General features: G+C 39.1%; 1 protein-coding gene across 2 annotated transcripts in view; it reads left to right on the forward strand.

Annotated features, from left to right (window-relative positions):
* The window catches only part of LOC126285017 (prenylated Rab acceptor protein 1), a 53,704-nt gene that overhangs the window by 7,923 nt on the left and 21,018 nt on the right, over positions 1 to 24,763 (forward strand). The gene's annotated exons all lie outside the window — the stretch shown is intronic.

Raw genomic sequence — 24,763 nt, forward strand, 5'->3', positions numbered from 1 at the left:
TGCATACCTGAAGTTCATGAACATGGTGCTGATTCTGATTTGTGTTGTCTGTCAATTGTACTTCTTCCCTTTCAGGGAAGTTATTCCTCACTGTCCAAATCCTTGGTCGGGATGTTCGCATGCAGGTGGATACTGGTTCTGCTGCCACTATCATCAGTTCTCAGACGTATCTTCAGTTGGGTTCTTCAGTCCTATCACCTGTCACAAGGCAATTACGGACGTACAATAAACAGAAGATTTCTCTCTTGGGACAATTTAATGCTGAGGTATCTTACAAATCCGTCGTTTGCACTGTTCCCATATTTGTGGTCAACCCTAGTAACGTGGACAATCTTTTTGTTTTCGTTGCCTTTCGCGTTTTTGGATTCTCCATAGATGACTCTGTCAATATCATCTCTGATGCTATTCCTTATGCTCAATTGGATTCCTTGTCGACGACATTTTCACCCCTTTTTTCTCCTCGGTTAGGCCGTGCAAACGACTTTGAAGCTCATATTATGCTCAAACCCACTGCTCGGCCTAAGTTTTTTCGGGCCTGTCCCATTCCTGTGGCCCTTCGTGATTGGGTAAAATGGGAGCTGGATCGTCTCACTGCTTCAGGGGTCTTGCTTCCTGTCACTTCCAGTGAGTGGTCTTCTCCTGTCATTGTCTTTGCTAAGCACAATGGTGATATTCGTCTCTGTGGTGATTTCAAAGCCACTCTGTAAATGCTCAATGCCTCATCGACACTTACCCTGTGCCCCGATCTGAAGAATTGTTCACTAAGCTTGCTGGAGGCCAGTGTTTTTGTAAACTTGACCTGTCAGAAGCTTATCATCAACTTCCTCTTGACACTGCTTTCTGGCAGTTTCTGGTCCTTAACACGCCTTTCGGCCTCTATCAATACCAACGCTTGCCATTTGGGGTTGCTAGCACCCCTGCTCTCTTTCAGCGATTCTTAGAACAATTATTGCTCCCTGTCCCTGGGTGTATAAATTACCAGGACGACATTGTTGTCACTGGCTCCACCATTGAAGAACATCTTCAGAATCTCCACACACTTTTTCATGTCTTACAGACTGCCGGTCTTAAGTGTAATCTTCAGAAATCAAAACTGTTTCAGGCATCTATCACGTACTTGGGGTTTCAACTCTCTCGGGATGGTTATCGTCCACTTTAGCGAACTGTTGCTGCGATCTATGCCCTACCTCGCCCTACATCTGTTAAGGAACTGCGGCTGCACACCACCTCTATCGTTGGGCTCTTTACTTGTCTTATTTCAATTATGAGATTCATTTCTGGCCAACGGCTCAACATGCGAATGCTGATGCAGTGTCTCATCTTCCCATGGGTCCTGATCTGGCATTCGATAAGGACGAACCTTTGTATTTCCACCTGGATGTTGCTGAGCAGTGGGTTGTGGACGGGTTACCCATCACCGGGGACCGGCTGGCGGCTGCTACGGGTTCTGATCCTACCCTCTCACGGGTTTTACGCTGTATTCAGAAGGGTTGGCCAGATCGTCCGTCCGCTAAGACGTATGATCTGTTGCGGAACTAACACATTTTGTGCTAGTTGCCTCATGGCTAGGGATGGTGTTATCCTCCTTTCCACCAAAAATGCTTCGCCGCGGTTTATGGTATGTGCGTCTTTGCATGCTTCGGTCTTCCGCCTCCTTCACCAAGGGCACTGGGGTGTCTCTTGCACAAAATCTCTGGCGCACTGTCATGTGTACTGGCCTGGCATCGACTCTGAAACCGCACACATGGTGACTGCCTGCGGCCCTTGTGCGTCACAGGCCGCCGCCCCGAAGTCATCTTTGTCACCATGGCCTTCACCTGAGAAGCCCTGGGAGCATTTTCATGCTGACTTCGCAGGACCTTTTTTCGGTACTTATTAACTTCTTGTTATTTACGCCTACTCTAACTTTCCTTTCATTGTCCGTTGCATGTCGCCTACCACTGCGGCAACCGCCAATGCTCTAGCTCGCATTTTCTCTTTTGAGGGCCTTCCTTCTACTCTTGTTACTGATAATGGTTCGCAATTTGCCTCTTCCGATTTTGTGGATTTTTGTGCCCATCACGGCATCATGCATGTCATGGCCCCTCCATTCCATCCACAGTCAAACGGTGAGGCTCAGATGAGGAAACTACTTCATCTTCTGCGGCCTTCCACCTCACGGCCGTGGGTGCCTTCGCTTGGCCGGTTCACCGCCGGCGACCTTGTATGGGTACGGGTATATGGCAGGTGGCCAAAATGGAGTCCTGGCCGCATCTTACGACGCCGTGGCCGACGCCTGTATGATATCCAGACAGACACGGGTGTTGCAGTGCATCGTTTGGGCCAGCTTCGGCCTCGTGTGCCGGCAGAGCCTGTTTCGAATGCTGCTACACCACCTTCGGCTCTACCTGACACTCGGGATCTTGGAATCTCTCATTACTCGCAACGCAGCCCTCTCACCATCATCTCTGTGCCAGCACAGGAACTGACGCCACCAGGAGACGTGCCCATGCAGGAACCAGAAGACCACCATCTGTCGGAGCAACTCTACTCGCCTCCTTCTCCTACGGATGCCGACACATTGCCCATGTCTCATGTTATAATAACCGGACTTGCTGCAGTGGGCAGTTTGGGGCACGGGGCCCCAGCAGATTCGACCCCCACGTCTCCTTTCATCTCGACACATTATCATCGGGGACACTTCCATCCGTACGGAAGCATCCTCCTCGAGACTTTATGGCCAGTCAAACAACACCTATGGACGTTACCAATCTACAGGCCACCTCCATCAAGACCAGTGAAAAAAATTCAAAGTGGGGAAAAGTGTTGTGGTTCGCCAATCTTTCAAAGTGCCGCCGTGCAGTTACGCGTGTCTTCTACATGCGACGGTGTCTGCCAGCCATGCAGCAGATGTGCCACGTAAGCGGCCAGCCAGCCAGCATCCGCTAGACCTGGACTCAGTGCTGATTTGACTGTTACAGTGTACACACGTCTTACTTTGTTTACTTGATCTGTAATTTACATGTATTGTGTCGTCCTAGAAATATATTTGTTCAACTTGACGTTATAACGCATACACTTGCCCTAACCCAGCTGTATTGCTAAGATGGCCAACTTAATATGAAAAGTCTTCTTGGTGTTCAAATGATCCAAAACAAAAATATCAGACCTCATTTCACCATCTGTCAAATTTTGTAAGGTTGGGCTGTATCATCTCTTTCACAGCATCCCTCATACTCACATTCTGGCACAATGGATGAAAGGGTTTCTGATTAATTGTCTGTATCATTACCAATTTTATTTTTTGCAGAAATGATCAATTTCTTCTTGCTTTGGAACTAAGACTTCTTTAATGATGTTGCTATTTTACCCACCACTGCTGCTTCCAGCTTGTTTTCGACTAGAGTACTAGTGTAAACTGCAAAATTTCTTTTGTCTTGATGTCTATTGCCTCATAGTTTTTGGGAAAGATTTTCAGCCTTCAAGAGTTGGAATTTCAGTTATGCTTGCACCTGAAGTGGAAGGTGAAGCATCACACAAAGTTGCAGGTTCTGCAGTAGATAGTGTGACCAGCTCTCCCGTATTTCCTAGGATCTTTTTTTTTTTAATCCCTTTGCGTAGAGAGTAAAAATCGTAGAGGGAGACCAAGAGATGACTACACTAAGCAGATTCAGAAGGATGTGGGTTGCAGTGGGTTCTGGGAGATGAAGAAGCTGGCACAGGATAGAGTAGCATGGAGAGCTGCATCAAACCAGTCTCAGGACTGAAGACCACAACAACAACAATCCTTTTGCTTTCAGCTCTGTTACTGACTGCCTGTATCTCCCATATATTTTGTCAGTGATCACTGTAATAAATATTAATCCTGCAAAGTATTGTCGATAGTTCGGATTTGCTGACTAACAGATCTGGAAAAGTTTTTGTATAATAATGGGTACTATTCAACAGTTGTCTTTTTTCTGTTTTCACTTGTGCGAAAAGAAAATGTTTGACTCGAGGGAATACCAAGAGTGGAGATAGAATGACACAGTCTACTTGTCTAGGTGGATCATGGAGATAGACTGTTTACTTGTTTATTGGAACATTTACTTGTTTATCGGCCAATAATGACAACCCACAGATGCATTTGTGACCGTATGATGTAATAGAGTAAAAGTAAGCAATGGATGCCAGTTTTTTTTATATTCATATTGCCATTGTCACCCATTCCAAGAAAATTTAATGTAGTTGTGTAGTCAAAATTTATTGCGACTGAACCTCCTTTGAACCTCCCTTAAAATGATGGGTCAGGTGTTGGTATCCTAACAGGAGGTGGTGTATCACAACTTGACACGGAGGCTGCCGGCTGCTCAGTTACTTCTTATGATGTAAACTCTTCTTCAGGGAATGCCAACCTATTAAGTGGTCCTTGACGGCAGATGTGATACTTTTTTGGGTAATGTTGTTGTTGTTGTTGTGGTCTTCAGTCCTGAGACTGGTTTGATGCAACTCTCCATGCTACCCTATCCTGTGCAAGCTTCATCATCTCCCAGTACCTACTGCAGCCTACATCCTTCTGAATCTGCTTTGTGTATTCATCTCTTGGTCTCCCACTACGATTTTTACCCTCCACACTGCCCTCCAATGTTAAACTTGTGATCCCTTGATGCCTCAGAACATGTCCTACCAACTGATCCCTTCTTCTCGTCAAGTTGTGCCACAAACTCCTCTTCTCCCCAATTCTATTCAATACCTCCTCATTAGTTATGTGATCTACCCATCTAATATATTTTTGGTAAAGGAAAATGAAAATGCAATCCCACAAAACATAGTGGTCCCTGAAATATTGATGGGGAAACCAGGATGCACTCCATCCATCATCATTGCTATTCTTAGCTGTCCCTTAAACAGCCCAATCACAATGATATTTAGGGGCTACATCCTGTGAGAACAATATGGTGACAGTATCAGAAGAGTGAGTCCAGTATCCCTGGCCATATTGATAACATCATTGCTGATATGACTTGCATGATTGTCGAGAAGTATTGAGTAGGTGATTACCGTTTGAACAATATATTTACTCACCTTTTAGAAATAAATTTCTTTTACCGCTCGTTGAACTTTTTCTTTGTCAGTATTAGCTTTGCCAGCTTCATTGATATATGTCCTCACCATCTACAATATACATATTTTACTCAAAGTCATTTATAAAAGTAAGTTTATGAAACTGAACGTTGGCCTCTGTTCTTAATTAGGATTGGGGTAACAGTGGACACTGTTCCCACTTATGCCTCTTCAACTGTCCACACTTGCCCCAAGGGTCATTTTAGATATGAAACGAAATTGTAGTGTTATATATGTTTGACATTGTGTTGGGGGCAATCTAAAGGCTATAATATTCTTGAAGAATCAAGTTGCCAAGATTGATAGTAATTCTTTTTATTACTATTACCAGTTTTGACATATTACACTTTCATTGTCACATCTTGTAACATTATTAAGGTGTCCTTGCATTTTACGGCACTGAAAGTCACATAGTGATGTTGCATCACATTGTAATAAAAATGACAGGAGTCATCAGAACGTCATAAATAAAGTACTATAAAATGAAAACATACAACATGTTTTGCTGATGCCCCAGCATACACTGTATTTTATTTGTAACATGCTGCTGATCTCTGCCACTTTTTATTACAGTTTGACACAACATTGCCATATGATTTTCAGTGTTGTAAAAAACATCTAATAACATTAAAAGATCCAGTGATGAAGCATAGATCTGTCAAAACCAGTAATAGTAATAAAGAGAATTACTAGCGATCTCGGCAAACTTGATTCTTCAAGAATAATACAGACTGTTGGAATGTATTGCAGGGTGATTATAATTAAAGTTAAACATTCAAACCGCTGTAGAAATAATGCCACTGGTCAGAATGATGTCAAATTGCAACAGAATATTATTGGACGAGGAGGAAGAGGAGGAGGAAAAGATATGGCAGAAGAAAAATAAATAGCTACAAAATGTAGCAATAGGTGGCACTGTAAGCATCACACTTTAATAGTGGTTGACGACAAATGACATACAACAATGCCTAAGGTGTATGTTTGACATTAAACAAACTATACTACTCAGTGTGCATGGATGCACAGGTGTGATTCTATTAGTTACGTAAGCCCATCCACCACAGTAAGGTCATATCACATCAGATGTGAGAAATCGGTTTTTAAGTGACCTGAGGCCAAAAACCGCATAAAAAGTATCAATCACATTGGTTTTTAATTGTCCTGAGACCAAAAACTGCATAAAAAGCATCAATCAAAATCATATTGGATTATTAATTTCCGTGTGCTGGTGCAAGACATGTTAAATATGCTGTCCACCATTTTCTGCAACATGTTGAAATCGAGAAACAACATGTTCCACAACTGGTCGCAGTGTTTCTGGGGTCACGTTCAGAATATGATGCGCAGTGCGTGCCTTCAATGCAGCTAAGTTTGCAATCAGAACACTGAACACAACATCTTTCAGATATCCTCACTGCCAAAGTTACACAGATTAAGATCAGGTGATCAGGACAGCCAGGCTGTAGGGAAATTGCAGCTAATAATTCTAGCATTTCCGAAAAGGCATTTCAGCAGCTGCTTAACTGGATTTTCAATGTGCGGAGGTATGCCATCTTGCATAAAAATGATCCTATCCACACATCCACGCTGTTGGAAGAGCTGGAATGACATGGTTTGCAAAAGACACCCATAGCACTTACCTGTGACGGTACAGATAACAGGACTGGAAGCACCTGCCTCTTCGAAAAAATATGGCCATATGATAAATGATGCCGTAAATCTGCATCACACAATGACCTTTTTAGGATGAAGTGGTACTGGTTGATTTGCATGTGGATTTTCCATTGCCCATATTCGACAATTCTGTGTATTGACATATCCTGTCAAATGTAAGTGGACTTTGTCTGTCCACAAGATCTTCCATGGCCAATCATTGTCACTTCCATGTGAGCAAGAAATTCGAAAGCAAAGGTCTCTCTTGCTGGCAGGTCAACAGGAAGCAATCCTTGCACATGGGTAATTTTGAATGGATAGCAAAGAAGGATGTTGCTTAGGATTTTACACATCATGCTCACGGGTAGGTCCAGTGTTCGGGCAATTATCCGTGCACTACATGTTTGCACGCCACCACTCATCTCCTCCTGCACTGCTGTGGCCATTGCTTCCACTGACGTCGAATCAGTTTGTTTGTCCCTCTACCAGGTTCCACACCAAAAGAACCCGTCTTTTCAAATTTCCGAATCATTTTCTTCAGACGCATGGCAGTCATCGAACCAATGCCCTTTTCAAACCCTTAAGCGTCCCGAACTTCTACAGAGTGACATGTGCACAGTCATTATTCTTGTAATACAGCTTTACAAGCAGAGCGCGATTCTGCATTGAGACAGTCATGGTGAACATCGCAGATGTGAAAAGAGAAAAATCCATGTACCCGGCATGTTTATATCAACTTCAGTGGGTTGTGCGCATGACAAGTGTTTTCATTTACGTATTCTGATACATTCGGCACCATCTATTGATCAATTTTCGCAGTATTTTTTTCTTCTGCCATACGTTTTTCCCCCTTTTCCGACAATGTTCCATTGCAATTTTACATTATTCTGGCCAGTGGTGTTATTTCTACTACATTTTTAAAGTTTAACTTTAATTATGTATATTCAGATGATATGCTACACAAGATAACAATAGGGTACTGTTTATAGATTCATAAACCACAACTTAAAATAATTTCTGTACTAATCTTTTGGAATAATCTTGAAATTTCTTTGCCAAAAAACTCATAGACAAAAGGACTGAAATTGTATTTTAACTTCTCATGTTTGCAACAATAACTGGACTGGTACAACATTTTGTCTAATTGTGTACTACAACCTGAGGAACTATCAACAGGATTATACAATTATTTCAAAAATTGTTTCAGACTTATTCTGTGTCTACTCTCACTCCATGTCTACACTAGCCATGTTCTTCCCTATGTACGTTTACAGGAAATAGGGGCAACTTATGATTGGAATATGATAGAGAGTCCCGACCCCAAATAAATCTAGGTTGTGGCAACAGTGTGTGTGTGTGTGTGTGTGTGTGTGTGTGTGTGTGTGTAGCATGCGTAGCCTAAGGTCTAGGTTAAGTTGGATGGTGATAATTTAGTTGTGAGTAGGCAAAGTCAATGAATGTAAATGCGAAATTCAGGTTGTGGCAACAAATTGATCTGTACTGATTTCACACTTTTACTTGGCCACTGAACAGAGGATGCTGGAAGAAGCAGCTTGCAACTGACTGAGCACATTGGCTGATGAGACGAGTGCCACCTCCTTGAGCAACCAGTTTATAGTATATAAAAGAAATGAACGTGTAATGGATTAATGCGTCGTAGAAATTTTTATGAGTTGTTAGAAGGATCAGTTACAGCCTTTTCACTCATTGTTGTAAATATTATTAACAGTCACTACACAAAACAGCACATATGGATCAACTCTATACCCACAACAGCTACTTATGGTTATGGGGCATCATACTGTTGCATAGCTATGGTTGACACTGAGTGTAAACATTCCCAAGTGTCACAAAGTCAGCCAACTTCCACCAATTGTAAAGAGGACAAGTAGAAGTGTGCAGTCAGTAGCATTTCCTAATGTTTACATTCATGCCATATTTAACACATTTTGCTGTATATAACACTTTTTGGTATAAAAACCTAAAACTGCAAATTAATTTTAAAAACTGTAAATTAGATACTGGACAAGTCTCCAACAAGTGTCTTGCTGTATGTTGGACAGATACATCATACAAAAACAGGAAAAGCGCAATGGGGTCCACTAAGGAACTAGGCATTTCCTATGTTGATACATGCAATACTGTATTTTTATCATGTATGTCAGTTGGTAGATCTACATCTATATCCATCCTGTCTAAACCACTATGAAATTCCATTAATGTATGGTACACGAGAAGAATGTGTTCCCTCCCATTCTCGCAGATGCTAATGGTATGTTGTTGAATTACATTTAAGTAACTATTCCTCTATCTGTGTACACCCATTATATCCAACAATGATTGAAAAGAAGCTGCCGAGATGGACACTCAGCAATGCAAATGGGATGTTGTAAATTCAACTGGCTATGTTTTGTCTCTGACACAGCACTCAGGAATGGGTGGGCTCATTGATCCAAAGTACCACAGATGAACACATTCCTCAATCTGTAGGCCTGTTGTGAAGACCATCAATTAAATTTTGAAGTGAAATTTTGCAGTTCTGCAATTTATTTATTTGTTTATTTATAAAAGCTGGTACAGGCTTGCAGCTGTATGCAGATTTATACTAATTACAGGCAGCCTAGTAACAAATTTGGTAGCAAGGCCTAAACATTATTTAATCATTAATGAGAGCAAGAAGAGTTAATGGCATAAGCTTTGAAACAATATAAATTGTTTCAACAAATCGACAATGGTATGAGAGCTAATGGTGAGTATATATGTGTGATGTTTAATATGAAATGGAAATATCCAGAGCATCCATAATAGCAAAGCAATTGGAAATTTGGTCAAAGACACAGACACCACCAATTGGATCCAGGATTTTGTCACTATAGATATGTTGATGGAAAGGGTAGTTGAGACTAGACCATCAACTGAATTTGCCATAATCTTTGACTCAACACTTGGACACACCAGGTTTCACACCTTTCAAGATCTTAAGAGATCCTCCTTATTCTCTTAACCCGAATCTGACAGACAGAAGAATTTCTTCATTCATGGATGATTGCAATACTAATACTTTTAAAATGTTGGATTGATCTCTATGGTTATTGTAAGGCTGCCCTCACTAGCTGCAGAGGAAGGAAATTATTCTGGGTTGTGAACTGCTTGACCTCATTAAATTCTTGAATTGAGACAGATCTTATATATTGTTCTGTTGCCACATTCTATACCATAAAAGTTTACCATGAATACAATCTATGGACCAAGTTACTACGTGACTAACGTATTGACTGCGTGTAGGAGCAGCAAATCCCCATCCAGATTTAGGTTCTCAACAGTTTCCCTAAAAAGTATGTGCTGAGATCATTGCTTTGAAAAGGACATGGTACCTTTCCTTCTTCACTCTTATATAATCCATGTCTGTGTTTTCTCATTAGTTTTGTATAGCTCTTCCTGTTGCTTTATTCCTTCAGATTTAGAAGTTATGTCTGACAGATCTCTACTGCTGCTGTCCATCTGCTGGTTGAAAGAATATACAGTACACAGTGTATTCCAATAGTCAACAGAAAAAATTGTGTTTATCAATTTCCACTGTGTGACTGATTGTGTAGGTATGTAGGAAGAACAACAATGTTGTTCTAGCATGGGCTGGAGCTTACACTTCAGCTATAGCATGTTGTTATTTACCATCACCGCTGTTCAGGGTAGCTGTGCAGTCTAGGGTATCTTGTCACGGTTCACGCGACTCCTCCCATCAGAGGTTCGGGTCCTCCCTCGGGCATGGGTGTGTGTGTGTGTTGTCCTTAGTGGAAGTTAGTTTAATTTAGATTAAGTAGTGTGTAAACCTTGGGACTGATGACCTCAGCAGTTTGGTCCCATAGTCCTTACCACAAATTTCTAAATTTATTTACCATCATCAGTATCTTGATATGCTTTCCCATGCACACTGACTCTGTGCAGCTTATGGTGAAGCTGTTACCACACACATCTCACATTCTGAAGAAGTGGGGCTCACATTCAAGGCTGTCCACCCAGATTTATTTGTTTTATGGTATCCCTAAATCACTTAAAGTGAATGCCAGGATGGTTCCTTTGAAAAGGACACTGTTGATGGCCTTACTTTTCCCTGACGTGGTTCTGCTTGTTCTTCATCTATAGTGACTGCAATGTTGAACTGACATTAAACGCTAATCTTCCTTCTTTTCTTGGTGTGTGTGGCTCATCTGTAATTCATATGTTTTGAAAATTGTGAACACTATTCTGAGTGTGTTAAATTTTGTGAGATTTCTGAGCTGCTTATTTGCTTATAAGCTTATGTCACCATCACATCTAAGGTACTTTAACTTGAAACTTCCAGTAGTGTCTTATCCTCTGGTGTGTTGAGCAGACAACACAATTGCTCTTGGTTGACAAAGCCTTCATGCAGTGCTGGCTAGACAGTAGGTATCAGGTGTATAAAATGGTAACACTTACATAAGATAATCAATTCTATTCTCTGTGGATGTATTAGGCTGAATGTAGTTGCTTACAGGAGTAACCACACTGTCCGTCTCTGCTTAGCCAAGCAGCCATGGCTGCCTCTGTAATATAAGTTCCATCTGATTTGCAGTCACTTTTTCAGTCTTGTAAAACTTCCTGTGGAAAAAATTTTCTCATTAAACCAATATCCACTTAAACATCTGATTTTCATACAAATCAAGACCTAATGGCTCTTAGTTTGCATCAAATCTCAGTTCTCAGTGAGGAATGGAACTTACTGTCACCCTTGATACTTTGGAAGCCTTACTTCTGCACTTATTAGGATATCATTAAGTTATTGTTTTTTAACTTATTATATTAACATTAGAGTTATATGCCAATGTACATTGAAGTATGTGATGCTGCTTTTCCATTTTCACTGTGCAGCATCCTTGAAATCTGCTCACCTGATGAATTCCCCAACTATGACACATTATAAGGCTTTGGAGTTCATGATTTATATTTAAGCTATGAAATTCCTCATTTTCTCCAACTAACTGTCTGTTATCTCTTGTCTGAATCAAGTACAAAAAGCAGCAAAGACAATTCAAGATTCCACCTTTGGCACAGAAGAAGGAAAGGAATGTTACTCTGCAGGGTAATGTATGTTGTAGAAACTTAAGGTCATGAATTGGGGGATACCACACCCAAGGCAGCCTCATTCATACCAGAGCACATTGTATCTTCCATGTAAATGCAATGACCTTACTATTGAGGCACTGGATCTTGGGTTGGTTGAAAGTAAGGAGCGAACGAGAATGCGTTATGCAGATCTTGGTGCCTTTTGTGTCCATCTAGAAAAGATAACCTGAAGATGCCTAAGTAAGGCGAAACACTTCGTTGAAAAATAAAAAACTAAAATTCCAATCAAGATTATTTTTAACCAATACTGTTAAGCACTAGTTTGCTGTATGCTACATGTGGATTGGAAAAATTCCCCTCTTGTGCCCAATCTCTGTCTCCCCCTACAGTTTTTACTCCTTGCAGCTTCTCTTAGTACCATAGAAGTTACTCCCTGATGTCCTACCATCATGTCCCTTTTTCTTGTCAGTGTTTCCATATATTTCTTTCCTCACAAATTATTTTTTACCTTGTCAGTCCACCTAATTTTCAACATTCTTCTGTAACACCACATCTCAAATTTTTCATGTCCCTTCTGTTCTGTTTTTCCCAAAGTCCAGTTTCACGATTATACAGTGCTGTGCTTCAAACATACATTCTCAGAAATTGCTTCCTCAAATTAAGGCCAATATTTGATAGTAATATAATTATTTTGGCCAAGAATACACTCTTTGCCAGTCCTGGTCTGCTTTTTATTTCCTCCTTGCTTCTTACATCATACACTACTAAGCTTCCATGCTATCATAATTCCTTCACTCAGTCTACTTCATGGTCTGTAATTTTCATATTAAGTTTACCAATGATCTCCTTTCTGCTACTGCTCATTACTACTTCTTTTCTTACTTTACTCTCAGTCCATATTCTGTACTCGGCAGACTTTTCATTCCATTCAGTATGTCCCAAAATTGTTCCTCACTTTCACTGAAGATAGCAATGACACAAATGAATCTTATCACTGATACTCTTTCACTCTGAATTTTTAATTCCACTCTTGAGCTTATGTTTTATTTTTATCATTGTTCCTTTGATGACTGAGCAGTGGGGGTGAAAAATTGAATTCCTGTCTTAGACCCTTTTTAATTTGGGTACTTTATTCATGGTTTTCCATTCTTAAAGTTCATTCTTGATCCTTATACATATTGTATATATATTACCATCTTTCCATTTTGCTTACATCTGTTTTTCTGAAAATTGTGAACCTCTTGCACCATTTTACATTATCAAAAGCTTTTTTTAGTTCAGCAAATCTGATGAAGATTTCTTGATTTTTCTTAAATCTTACTTCCTTTATCAAGCACAATTTCAGAATTGCCTCTCTGGTGCCTTTACCTATTTTTAAAGCCAAAATTATCATCACTTAAAAGAGATTTATAATTTTCTATTCCATTTTTTGTGTATTATTCTCATCATCAATTTGAATGCATGGGATTTTAAGTTGAGTGTGCAATAATTCTCACTTTCTTCTGCCCTTGCTATCATTGGAATTGTGTGGCTGGTATTTTTCCAAAAGTCTGATAGCTTGTCATCAGTCTCATATATTCTACACACCGGCTTCAATAGTCATTTACTTGCAATTTTCCCTGATGATCTTAGAAACGTCAAAGGAATCTTATATATGCCTTTTGCTGTATTTTATTGCAAATCCTCCAAAATTCTGCCAGCTTCTGACTGTAACACTCTATCCCCTATATCTGCCAGACTGACATCCAAGTCTTCTTCTATTATGTCATCAGAAATTTTGTCTCCTTTGTAAAGGCCTTAAGTCTACACTCTTCATTTATTCTCTCACTTCTCTGCATCCAACAGTGGAAATACTATTGCATTCTCAATGTTGGCATGTTTGCTTTTAATTTCACCTGGGTTGTTTTGACTTTTCTATACCATCAGTTTGTGCTCCCAACAACCATTTGGTTTTCAATTTCTTCACATTTTTTTCCACGGGCATTTCACCTTACAGCACCTTTCCTTGTATCTATATATATGTCTGTCCAACTTCTGTGAATTGTGTTTTATTCATCTCACGGTGTACATTTGCAGTCCATTTGGTTTGCAAAATTTATAATAAAGTTACAATGCTTTTTACATTAATAAATAATAGCATTACAATAAATAATTAAACTATAAGGATATTTCTTGGAATGTGTAAACATGTTGTATCCAGCTCAAATTTCCAGTTTGTCCTGCATGAATTCATCCACTAAGTAATAACACTTCAGTGTCAGTAACTAATATAGCTTTCTTTTAAGTGAACCTAAATTCATCTGTATCAACTTGTTCCCGTCCAATTTATTACAAATGTTCATTCCCATGTATTGAGGTCCCTGGGCATATAGTCTGAGGTGGTGGGTGGGGAGCATAAAATTTTACTTGTTTCTAGTATCATGTGAATGGACAAAATGGTTTCCCTCAAAATGGTTTGTCTGGTGTACAAAAATATGATAATCTCATATATGTGTAAGGATGGCAGAGTTAATATTTTAAGTTTCTTAAATAATGGTCTACATGGTTCTTTGTGATTTGCAGTGCACTTATTTCAAATGATTTTTTTCCGTCTTTTTAGTATCTGCACTATGTTTGTCGAGTTACCCCAAAAAACAATACCATACCTAATAATGGATTCAAAGTAGCTTGTACATGCTACTTTACGTGTGTCCGTATCAGTTGCAGTTGATAATATTTGCATTGCAAATGCAAAGCTGCTCAGTTTTGCCAGGTATTCAATGTGTGTCTGCCAGCTCAAATTTTTATCTGCGTTCAAACCTAAGAATTTGACTGAGTCAACTTCTTCTATATCTTGGTTGTTGTGTACAATCTTAATCTGTGACAGCCCTTTTTGGAGATGTTCTTCCTCTTCAACTGGACTGCCTATTGTGGTACTCTTATTGCAGTATCTACCACCACTGAGAACTTCAAATACATCATAACTCTTGAGTACTTAAGTGTTCCACATTTTCCAATTTGATTTTTCCTGATGATTCTTATCAACTTCAGCCTACTCGTCATCACCACTAAATTGTGGTCTGAGTCTATATCTGCCCTCGGGTGCACATTCCAATCCAATACCTCATTTCTCTGTCTGACTATGACGTGAACTGACAGTTATCTTTCTGTGTCTCTAGGCCTTTTCCAAGTAACTTACTGCTCTTCTGATTTGTGAATAGTGTAGTTGCTATTACTAGCTGAAATTTATTGCAGAACTCAATTTGTTTTCCTTCTCACTTATTCCTACTACCAAGTCCATATTCTCACATAACACTGACTTCAGTTCCTTCCTCTCTAACAGCGTTCCAGTCCCCCATAAGTATGGGATTATCATCTCCTTTTACATACTGAGTAGTTGTTCAATGCTCTCATATACTTTGTCCACATCTTCATCTTTTGGTTTGGTATGTGTACCTGAACTATTGTCATTAACATTGGTTTGCTGTTGATTCTGATGAGAATAATACTATCATTAAATTGTTTAAAGTAACTCACTCTCTGACATATCTTTCTATTCGTAACATACCCTATTGCTGTTATGTCCACCTCTGTAGTTGAGGGGTCAGCACAGCTGACTGGCATGTGGAGGACCTGGGTTTGATTCCTGATACTGCCACTGACGTTTTTATCTTGGCAGGAGGACTGGAATAGGGTTCACTCAGCCTCATGAGGCCATTAAGGAGCAGCTTGATTGAGAAGTCACAGAAATTGACAATGGCTGAAAGCTGACACCAGCCCCTCCATACCGTGTCCATTGAAGCTGTTAGCAGAGGATGATTTAGCAGTCAGTTGGTATTGATGGGCCTGTCAGGGCCTGTGGATGGAGTTTATGTTTACTTACATTTACTCCTGTTATACCATTTTCTGCTGCTGTTGATATTACCCTACATTCATCTGACAATATGCTCTTATCTTCTTTTTGTTACACTTCACTGATACCAACTATATCTAGACTGAGCCTTTGTATTTCCCTTTTCTTATTTTCTAGCCTCCCATGCCTCTCCACCTCCTCCCAATTCCAGTTCACAATTTCTGTGGATACACATTGTCTTCATCCTAGTGGTTTCCATTGTCTCCTACATCACCGTACCACTTCTTTTCCCATCCCAGGAGCATGAGATTGTCCTGAACCTTTGCTCCTCCCACACTTTTGACAAGGCTGTTGGCAGTGCAGTGGAGTTTCCTTATGCCAAAAGTCCTTGGCTGCCATTGACTGTGATTAATATTCCAAATTTAAGCAGTGACGGATAGAACCCAGGATTTTTTGATTACTAATGAAAGGCGCTACCTATAGATCACATTGACATATTAATAATATGCTTATTGAAATGAGTGCTTCCCCATACTGGTCACTTTCCAACCTTACTCAACATTTCATATTCACTGTACAGCTCACCTACTGTCGGACATATTGTTTATGATTGTATCACTTTTGGTTTATCAGTAGTGAAATTTTAAGGTAGTTTCGTAATCAGTGCTGATAAAAATTAATGTCAATTAAAATATAGAGTTTACACAGTGTTATGCAATGGTGTATTGAAATTTTGATATTCAAATGCATTATTTGATATCTTCATCCACTATTAAGTCAGTTGGATTCAGTTTCAGTATTTCCAGTTGAAATATTTTTGAGTAATATTTAGTTATTGGAAACAGACATCTTGGCTGTTGGTCATGTGTTTGTGAAGCTGACTTGGTCAGCTGCCACTGAGGTGAGCCTGTTGATATACCTGGACATCTGTATTGGAGACTGCCTCCTGATACACAGATTCCTTCTCTAGAAAGAGAACCCACCAGTTTGAGTTGCTTGTTTCATGTGAACATCTTTACATGACTAACTGATGGAATGTAAGATCTTTGCACATGAGAGGTAAGCCCATAATTTGGCTGTATACTTATCCTCTATTTTGTATGATAAAATTCAATGTATTAAGCTCCTTGTAAACCCTTCTTTTACTTCCTAGTTCCTACCCACAATATTGGGAAAGCATACTACCTTTATCAGTTTAATTCTAACAAGCAGCCCATAATTAATTACCATTTTTGAGCTTTTTGTACATTTTTTGCATTTATTTTTAGCACTGTCATTGATTTATTGTGCTACTTCTTTTTGATTAATTTACTTTATATGATACTGTTTCTTAGTGCTTGGATGCTAATGCTCACATTGCCATATACTCAGTCCTAATCATGTTAATCTTGCTGTAGAGTGAATGTAAGCCACAGAAATGGTATACTATTATTATTTGTGTGGAGTTCATTCTCTCTGTTCCACTGGACATACAGTGCATCTGCTAACTGCATTTATGCATGCGACTAATGATTGCACATATGTTCTACATTTGTGTCCTATATGTTAGTTGGATGTGTGTGGCTGATCATTTATAACCTCAATATCAGTTGTGTTTTCTGTTTATTACAGTCCTTGGTATTAGCAGGACTTATCAACAAGCCCATTATACTTTCCTGTCTCCAGTTTGTTTGCTTTACAAATCCAGAATTTCTGAATATGGTTGTACCCATGTTGTTGTTGTTGTTGTTGTTGTTGTTTTTGTTGTTGTTGTGGTCTTCAGTTGGAAGGCTGATTTGACACAGTAGTCTATCTCTGCAAGCCTCTTCATCTCTGTAAAAGTACTGCAACCTACATCCATCAGAACCTGCTTGGTTCCGCTCTAGGACTTATCACCCCTGGCCCTTCCTCCGACATATACTGTAAAAGGGGGGGGGGGGGGGGGGGGGGGAGTCAACCACCACCAACCGCATCATAAGCGAATTATCTGAATGGGATGGAAATTGCTAGATGTGGTATGTGATGGACATGTATACAAAAACAAATTATGACAATTTCAGAAAAAAATTGGATGATTTATTCAAGAGAAAGAGCCTCACCAACTGAGCAAGTCATTATTGCATTGGTCCACCTCTGACCCTCTTGTAAACAGTTATTTGGCTTCGTATTGATTAACAAAGTTTTTCGTTGTCTTCCTGAGGAATATCATGTCAAATTCTGCCCAGTTGGCATGTTAGCTCATCAAAATCCAGAGTTGGTTGGAGGGCCCTGCCCATAATGCTCCAAACATGCCCGCCTGCACATGGCAAGAGTTTCTGTTGCTTGTCTTCCTACTTGCCAAACCCTACCTTGGCCAGCAAGGTCATAGGATCTTTCCCCATGACAATGTTTGGAGCATTATTGGGCAAGGTCCTCCAATCATCATGAGGATTTGATGATCTAAGGTGGCAGTTGGGCAGAATTTGGCATGATAATCCCTCGGGAGGACATCCAGAAACTCTGTCAGTCAATGCTAAGCCAAATAACTGTTTGCATAAGGGCCAGAGGTGTATCAATACCTTATTGACTTGACCAAGTTGTGAAGCTCTTTCCCATGAATACATCGTTCAATTTTTCTGAAATTGTAGTCGTTTGTTTGTCTGTACATATACATCAAATCTACTGATTTTGATGCTGTTCGTATAATTTATTTGTGGTGTGTCATTTTTTTGTGTCTTTATTCAGAGATATGACAAAAACAATAATTCAAGTAAAAAAAGTCTAGTAAACATGGTCTCTAAAATGCATGCCTTAAGAGCTATGAGTTTCACAGAAGTAAAGATGAATAACTGCTCATATCTCTTAAGGTATGCATTTTAGAGCCCATGTTTACTGGACGTTTGTCATGTTTTGGTCCATACTACCACCTCTCAAAATATGGAAAGCAAAGAGCTTACAGTAGAAGAGATTTGTTTCACAGTTTTTAAGATGAAGTTGTGCTCACAGCTCTGAAGGTACTCATTTTAGAGGCCATGTTACTAGGCTTTTTTGTTTCAAATGATCATTCCTGTTGTATCTCGCAGTGGTGACCATTCCTCTGGGGATGTGTATTTTGCATCAGTGGTTCATGTGAAATGCCTGATGTTGTAGTGTAAATGAGAGCAAATTAAAGACTTAAAACAATATTACTCATATTACTCATTGTGTGGGAACGGTGACTATTGTAAATCATAATAATGATTCTATTAACATGCTTGAGTGTTTGCAGATCAATTTCTTTTTATTTTGTTCAAGATATAAGTGATCTAGTTAGATTAGTTAGAGGCATCCTATTTCATATTCAGCTGTCTTTTGATGTTGTTCTTGGTTTGTTATTTTACAAGTTACGTTGAAATACCCCCCCCCCCCTTTTTTTACTATAAAGAGTAGTAGTTACAATGTCACTTTATTTTCCTTTAGTAACTTTTTGCACAAGATTTTGTAATTTTAAGAGTGCAGCTTTATAATTTAAAAAAAATCTGAATAAGTGTGAGTAGGACTCACTCACCGAGGGTTCCATACAAACTTAATTTTTGTAGTACATCCATCCTGGTCAAGCCAAAACTTTAAATTAAAATAAAGAAAGAAAAGAAAAAAAAGGTTCCTTATGAATCAGATTTCACACAACAATAGATATTAAATATTAAACCATTAAGGATGTTAATATGAAAGAAAAAAGTATGTGACCATCATTGTTTTGTCTCTGGAGGTTCTTCATCCATATTGAAAAATACATTTTCAGTTGTTTGGACGGTTTTGACACTATACGCCTCAGTCATTGGTTCTCTTAATTCTGACATAAAGAGTTAATTCTAACTTCTAGAATTTGAAACCACCCTATCTCAGTTGATTTCTACTTTATGATATATTTTGATAATGGAAAGTCCAAAGTGGTAATATAAATAATCAAAAAGAATAAAGGTAATAACTCACCATACTGTAGTACTATGTGTGCGCATCTGTGCATGTGCATGTATTTGTGTGAAGTGTGTCCAATTTATTGCCTTTACTTGAAGAGAGCAGGCCTTGCACTGCTGTAATAGATTTGCAAAAATATTAATTCATACTAGAAACAAAGAAGCAACACTGCTGTATAATTTTGTTTTGTTATTATCATTTTTAAAAAGAAAAAAGTAGCCAGGTTTGACTGTAATGTCCCACTGTGGGGTCCAGCCCACACTCACCTCTTATAGGGTGCCTAACAGATGCTGCTTTCTCAGATAGCTATACAACAATGCCAGCAATCACTTTAATGGTTTTTATTAGAATAAAGTATATTGACAACACTGAACTTTGGCCTACAAGAAAGTGTCGCAAGCGATTAGTGAAATGCAAACAGTCAGTGTCTTTCGCTACATACATTGTCCGTGCAAGTAATGGATATGGACCACAAGAAACGGCTATTGTTGTGCTCTCTTCTAGTCCATGGATTCTAGTGTCCATCTTCTACTGGCTGGCGTCTACTGTCCGGCCGAGGCTGGCAGGAACTGTGTTTATATTCTCTTCAGCTAGAGACCGTTCCTGCTGTGGTGCAGTCCTAGTAAGTGAACTGTTGGCTCTTGCATTCTTCATCTTTGTGCTGTCACTTGTCGTTATACCAGAACACCCACCAAAAATTAATTCATTAGAAATGATCACACCTTACAGTCAGCACATAAGATTGGCATAAAGATGCCAAGAGATAAAGCAGTTTGGATATATACACAAAGTAGTGCCATAAACAGTCAAAAACTGCTAATCTGTCCTCCTCCAGAGAAATCTAGAACATCCATTCAAAAGTAAAAACTTACCAAAAATAGACATTATTTCAACTAAATTCATTAAATTTTGTTTTGCTGATTCATGCCCTGTACTGTCATGTATTGAATGTTTCATTGTCACAGTGTGTTTTTCTAATACAGGAATTATAGACTACAATGTTTTGTCAGTGTCAAAGTTGCTAGAGATGTGACACTGGTGTGGTAGTCCCTCCAAGTGAACCTGGTAAACCTGCATCTGGATAGCTCCGCTCAGACTTGAACCCTTTGCTGTTAAGTATAAGGCAAGTGGAAGAATGCTATCGAGAGAGATACTCATAACTACTGGCATATTATGCTGTTTATATTCCTTTCTAAGACGTAAGGGCAGCCAGAGTAATGTATTTAGTAAATCTCTGTTTTAATTTTGTAAAGATATATCCACAGAAAATATAGGTCTCAATACAGTTACCAGATAATACAATATTTAAACAATAAAGTGTCATTCTTGGCATTTTATGAGACTTTGTGTAAACAATTGAGTGTGCCTTTCACAGTATGTTTTTAGAGAAACTACTAAAGTCTTAAAGATGTAGCAGGATGTGCGTAATGATATGATAATCTTTTGCAGCAGCAATAGGCTGAGCAATGGAGGGGACTGGACGTTGGGAGGCACGATATCTTTTAGTAGTCAACACAATTTTATTTTATTTATACAGGGTCTCTCTGCTAAGGGTTGTCAGGCACTTAATCTCTAGTATATTGACAATTTTACTTCTGTGATTTGTAGCTGGGGTCAGACCAAATAAACACTGCTCATCGCTTCTTTCATATGACACCCAGTGTCAATGGAAGGTGTCAGTTTGTTTCCCATTACAAACAAAATTATTTTTAAAGTAGTGTTTTAGAGGTTCATTTGATAGAGTGGTCCCAAATTAGTGTAGTGCAAAGTTTGTTTTATTGATAAGTACCGTATGGTATGGACCGAAGAGACACTTTTTTCTTTGAAAAATTGCCTCCAAAATTCAGGTGCATCTTATTCTCGAAATTAATATAAAATGTCTAGTGTTTGATGTATAATTCCCAGCAGTCTTACATATGGCGAAATATTTGATGTCACGAGAATCCTATCTCTGTCTGGCAACAATGGGTTCAACTGGCAGCAGCTGTGCTCTGATGCAATGAACGTGAGTTGTGGTGATTCACAAGCTTGCTAACACTACCTTTCTCCCACCCTGCCCTCATAAACCCAGAACACTGTCTAGCCTATGATGCGTCGTCGCAATTTATGGTGCCAGTGGACTTGTGTTATTGGTAACAGTACAATATTTTTGTTAGTAGCTAGTTTCAAATGGAAAAAAATAAAAGGTATTCATTTGATACAGGCGATAAATTGAAAGTAATAGCACAAGAAGAACATGGAAACAGAGCAGCTGAGATGCATTTCAGACCTCCATCAACAGAAGAAACTACTCGCAAGTGGCGGGCTAGTAAAGAAGAACTGAAAAAAAAATGAGGAAGCCTTAATGTGCAAATAGAGGGCTGAATGCAAAATAGCAAACACTAGATGATGATGTATTGAAATGGATTCAAGGACACTGTCAAAATGGCATTGGAATGAATACAAAAATGATTCAAATACATGCTTGGAAGCTAGTGCTACAGTGGAACTTAACAGACTTTAAAGGTGGAGTTGGTTGGTGCTACAGGTTCATGAAGTATTGTGGACTTAGCGTGCGAACCAAAGCCAGAATATCTCAGAGAATACCACAAGAGTATGAAGAGAGAATATTATTTTTCCATTGATCTATTATTCAACACTGAAAGAAAACCAGTGTGGAACTAAGCCATATAGCGAATTTGGACAAAACGCCTCTGACATTTGATGTGCCGAGTAACAGAACTGTTGCCATAATAGGTGCTAAAACTGTAATTATAAAAGCAATTGGACATGGAAAAAATGCACTACACTGTTGTCTTTGCATGTTGTGCTGACAGTGATAAACTTAATCCAGTGCTCATTGTCAAGTGCAAAACAAAGCCAAAACCTTCTGAAATACTGCCAGCTGTCATTGTTCACGTACATGACAAGGGTTCAATGGATGAGCCTTGTATGAAATTATGGACTGATTGTGGGAGGGAAGGAAAGGTGCTTTATTGGATAAGAGTTCTCTTCTTGTGCTAGATCAGTTTAGTAGTCATTTGAAGAATTCTGTGAAAGAGATATTGAGACAGGGAAATACAGAGTTTGCTGTTATTCTGGGAGGACTTGCTTCACAATTGCAACCTCTTGATGTCTCAATAAATAAACCATTTAAAGTGTGTATGAGAGAGGAAGGGAACAAAAGGGTGAAACCCAACATGAATTGATGCCGAAGGGAGCTTTAAAACAACCAACAATCAAACAAGTGTGTCAGTGGATAAAACAGTTGTGCTCTAGAGTGAGAGAAGACATTACTGTTAAACCTTTCAAGAAGTGTGGACATGAGTAATGCACTTGGTGGCAGTGAAGACCATAAGAGGATGATGAAGAAGAAGAAGAAGAAGAAAGTTCAGGTGACGATTTTTACGTACTTTAAAGGTCAGTTCGTTTTTGTAAATTCAGAATTTTTTTTAGTATGGCTTTGCAGTCTAATAATAAAAATGAGATTTAAAAAAAAATATTGCTTAAAAATTAAGGTTCATCTTATAGTCTGTACTGCCTTATGTTCTGTGAAATATGGTATTAACAGGGACAGTAAAACATGAAGAATGGGGAGTACTCCAGCAGGCTCAGCACCACCCTGGTTTGCACTGACTGCTGCTGCCATGCCCTAGCACTGCTCAGTCACTGCTGGAATACCAGCTTTTCTTGGTGTTTTATTGTTCTTGTGAAAATACACATAGTTAAGACAAGTATCATGTTATTCTAATTTGGGACCAGTCTCTTAAATGAGCTCATAAAATACTGCTGTCAAAATCATTTTGTTTGTAACAGGAAACAAATCGATGATTTCCATAAATAGTGTCTCTTGCACGAAAGACGCAATGAACAGTATATTTTGTCTGAGCTGATTCCAGCTGCACATTGCAAAAACCTGCCATGTAGGTTGTAACTAAATACTCTTTGCACGCTTGGAAGATAGGTTCCTTACATTAAACAGTTTAAAAATATCCAGTGAACATGGGCTCCAAAATGCGTACTTTAAGAGCTGTGAGCACCTGGTCATCTTCGCTAGTGCGAAACACGTCTCTTCTATTGTACATTGTCATAGCTCTTAAGGGACAGGTTTGAGCCCTTGTTTATAGACAATTGTTTTGTTTTCCCATATTATTTTCTCCCAAAATATGGAAAGGAAAGAGCTTGCAGTTGAAGAGATGTGTTCCACAGTATCAAAGATGAATAACTGCTCATACATCTTAAGGTATGTATTTTAGAGGCCATGTTTACTAGACATTTTTCCTTGCTTTAAAGCAAGGAACCTGACCTCAAAGTCTGTAAAGTAGCCACACACAAACACACACACACACACACACACACACACACACACACACACACACACACTCTGTCCCACAAAACTCCGCAACCTCACATACTCCCAAAACAAAACAAAATATGAAAAATGCTATTTGCCATGGATGTACCTATGTTGGCCTCACACAATGAGCAGGAGTGTATAATCCATAAAAGTAAACAAACTTCACTTTAAACACAAAGTTGAATTTTTTTAATGGGACATATGTTTTTTTTCCTGTTAAAATGGAAGCTAGAGGTACAGTTAGTGATGGTGGACTTGGTTTCACTGTTGTAAACCTCATATATTGTGATAGTTACTTTTTAAAGGATGGCAACGGTACCACAGTTTCTGCCATAAAGTGCAGAGCAACGGCTGCCTACAGCAGGCTTCAGGATTGTGCAGCCAGCCTGCATTATAGCAGAATCTGCGGTGCCATTGCCATCGTTTAAAATGTAAGTATTTCAGAAGCTATGAATTTTAGGGCAGTGAAATCTAGTCTACTATCAGTAATTGTACCTCTAGTTTTCATTTTGATAGAAAAAAAAAATCATACACGTGCCTTTCAAAACAAAGATAACTTTGTGTTGAAAGTGATATTTGTTTACTTATGGATTGCGCAGTCCTGCCCATTACATCCCTGGCCAATGGAATTTTTCACATTTTGTTTCATTTCAGAAATGCATGATGTCATAGTTAGGTAGGACACCCTGTATATGACTTATTCCACATCATTAACATTAATTGCAGAAGTGATCCATGGAATATGAAACTAACAAATTGTGATGCTGCATAAGTTCTTTGTCACAGTTGCAATGTGCCAGGCCAGAAAGTCTTGTTAGGATAATGTAAAGTATGTAGCAGACCATATAGAGAGATCAGTC

This window comes from Schistocerca gregaria, chromosome 8 (assembly GCF_023897955.1).
Source record: "Schistocerca gregaria isolate iqSchGreg1 chromosome 8, iqSchGreg1.2, whole genome shotgun sequence".
Lineage (NCBI taxonomy): Eukaryota > Metazoa > Arthropoda > Insecta > Orthoptera > Acrididae > Schistocerca > Schistocerca gregaria.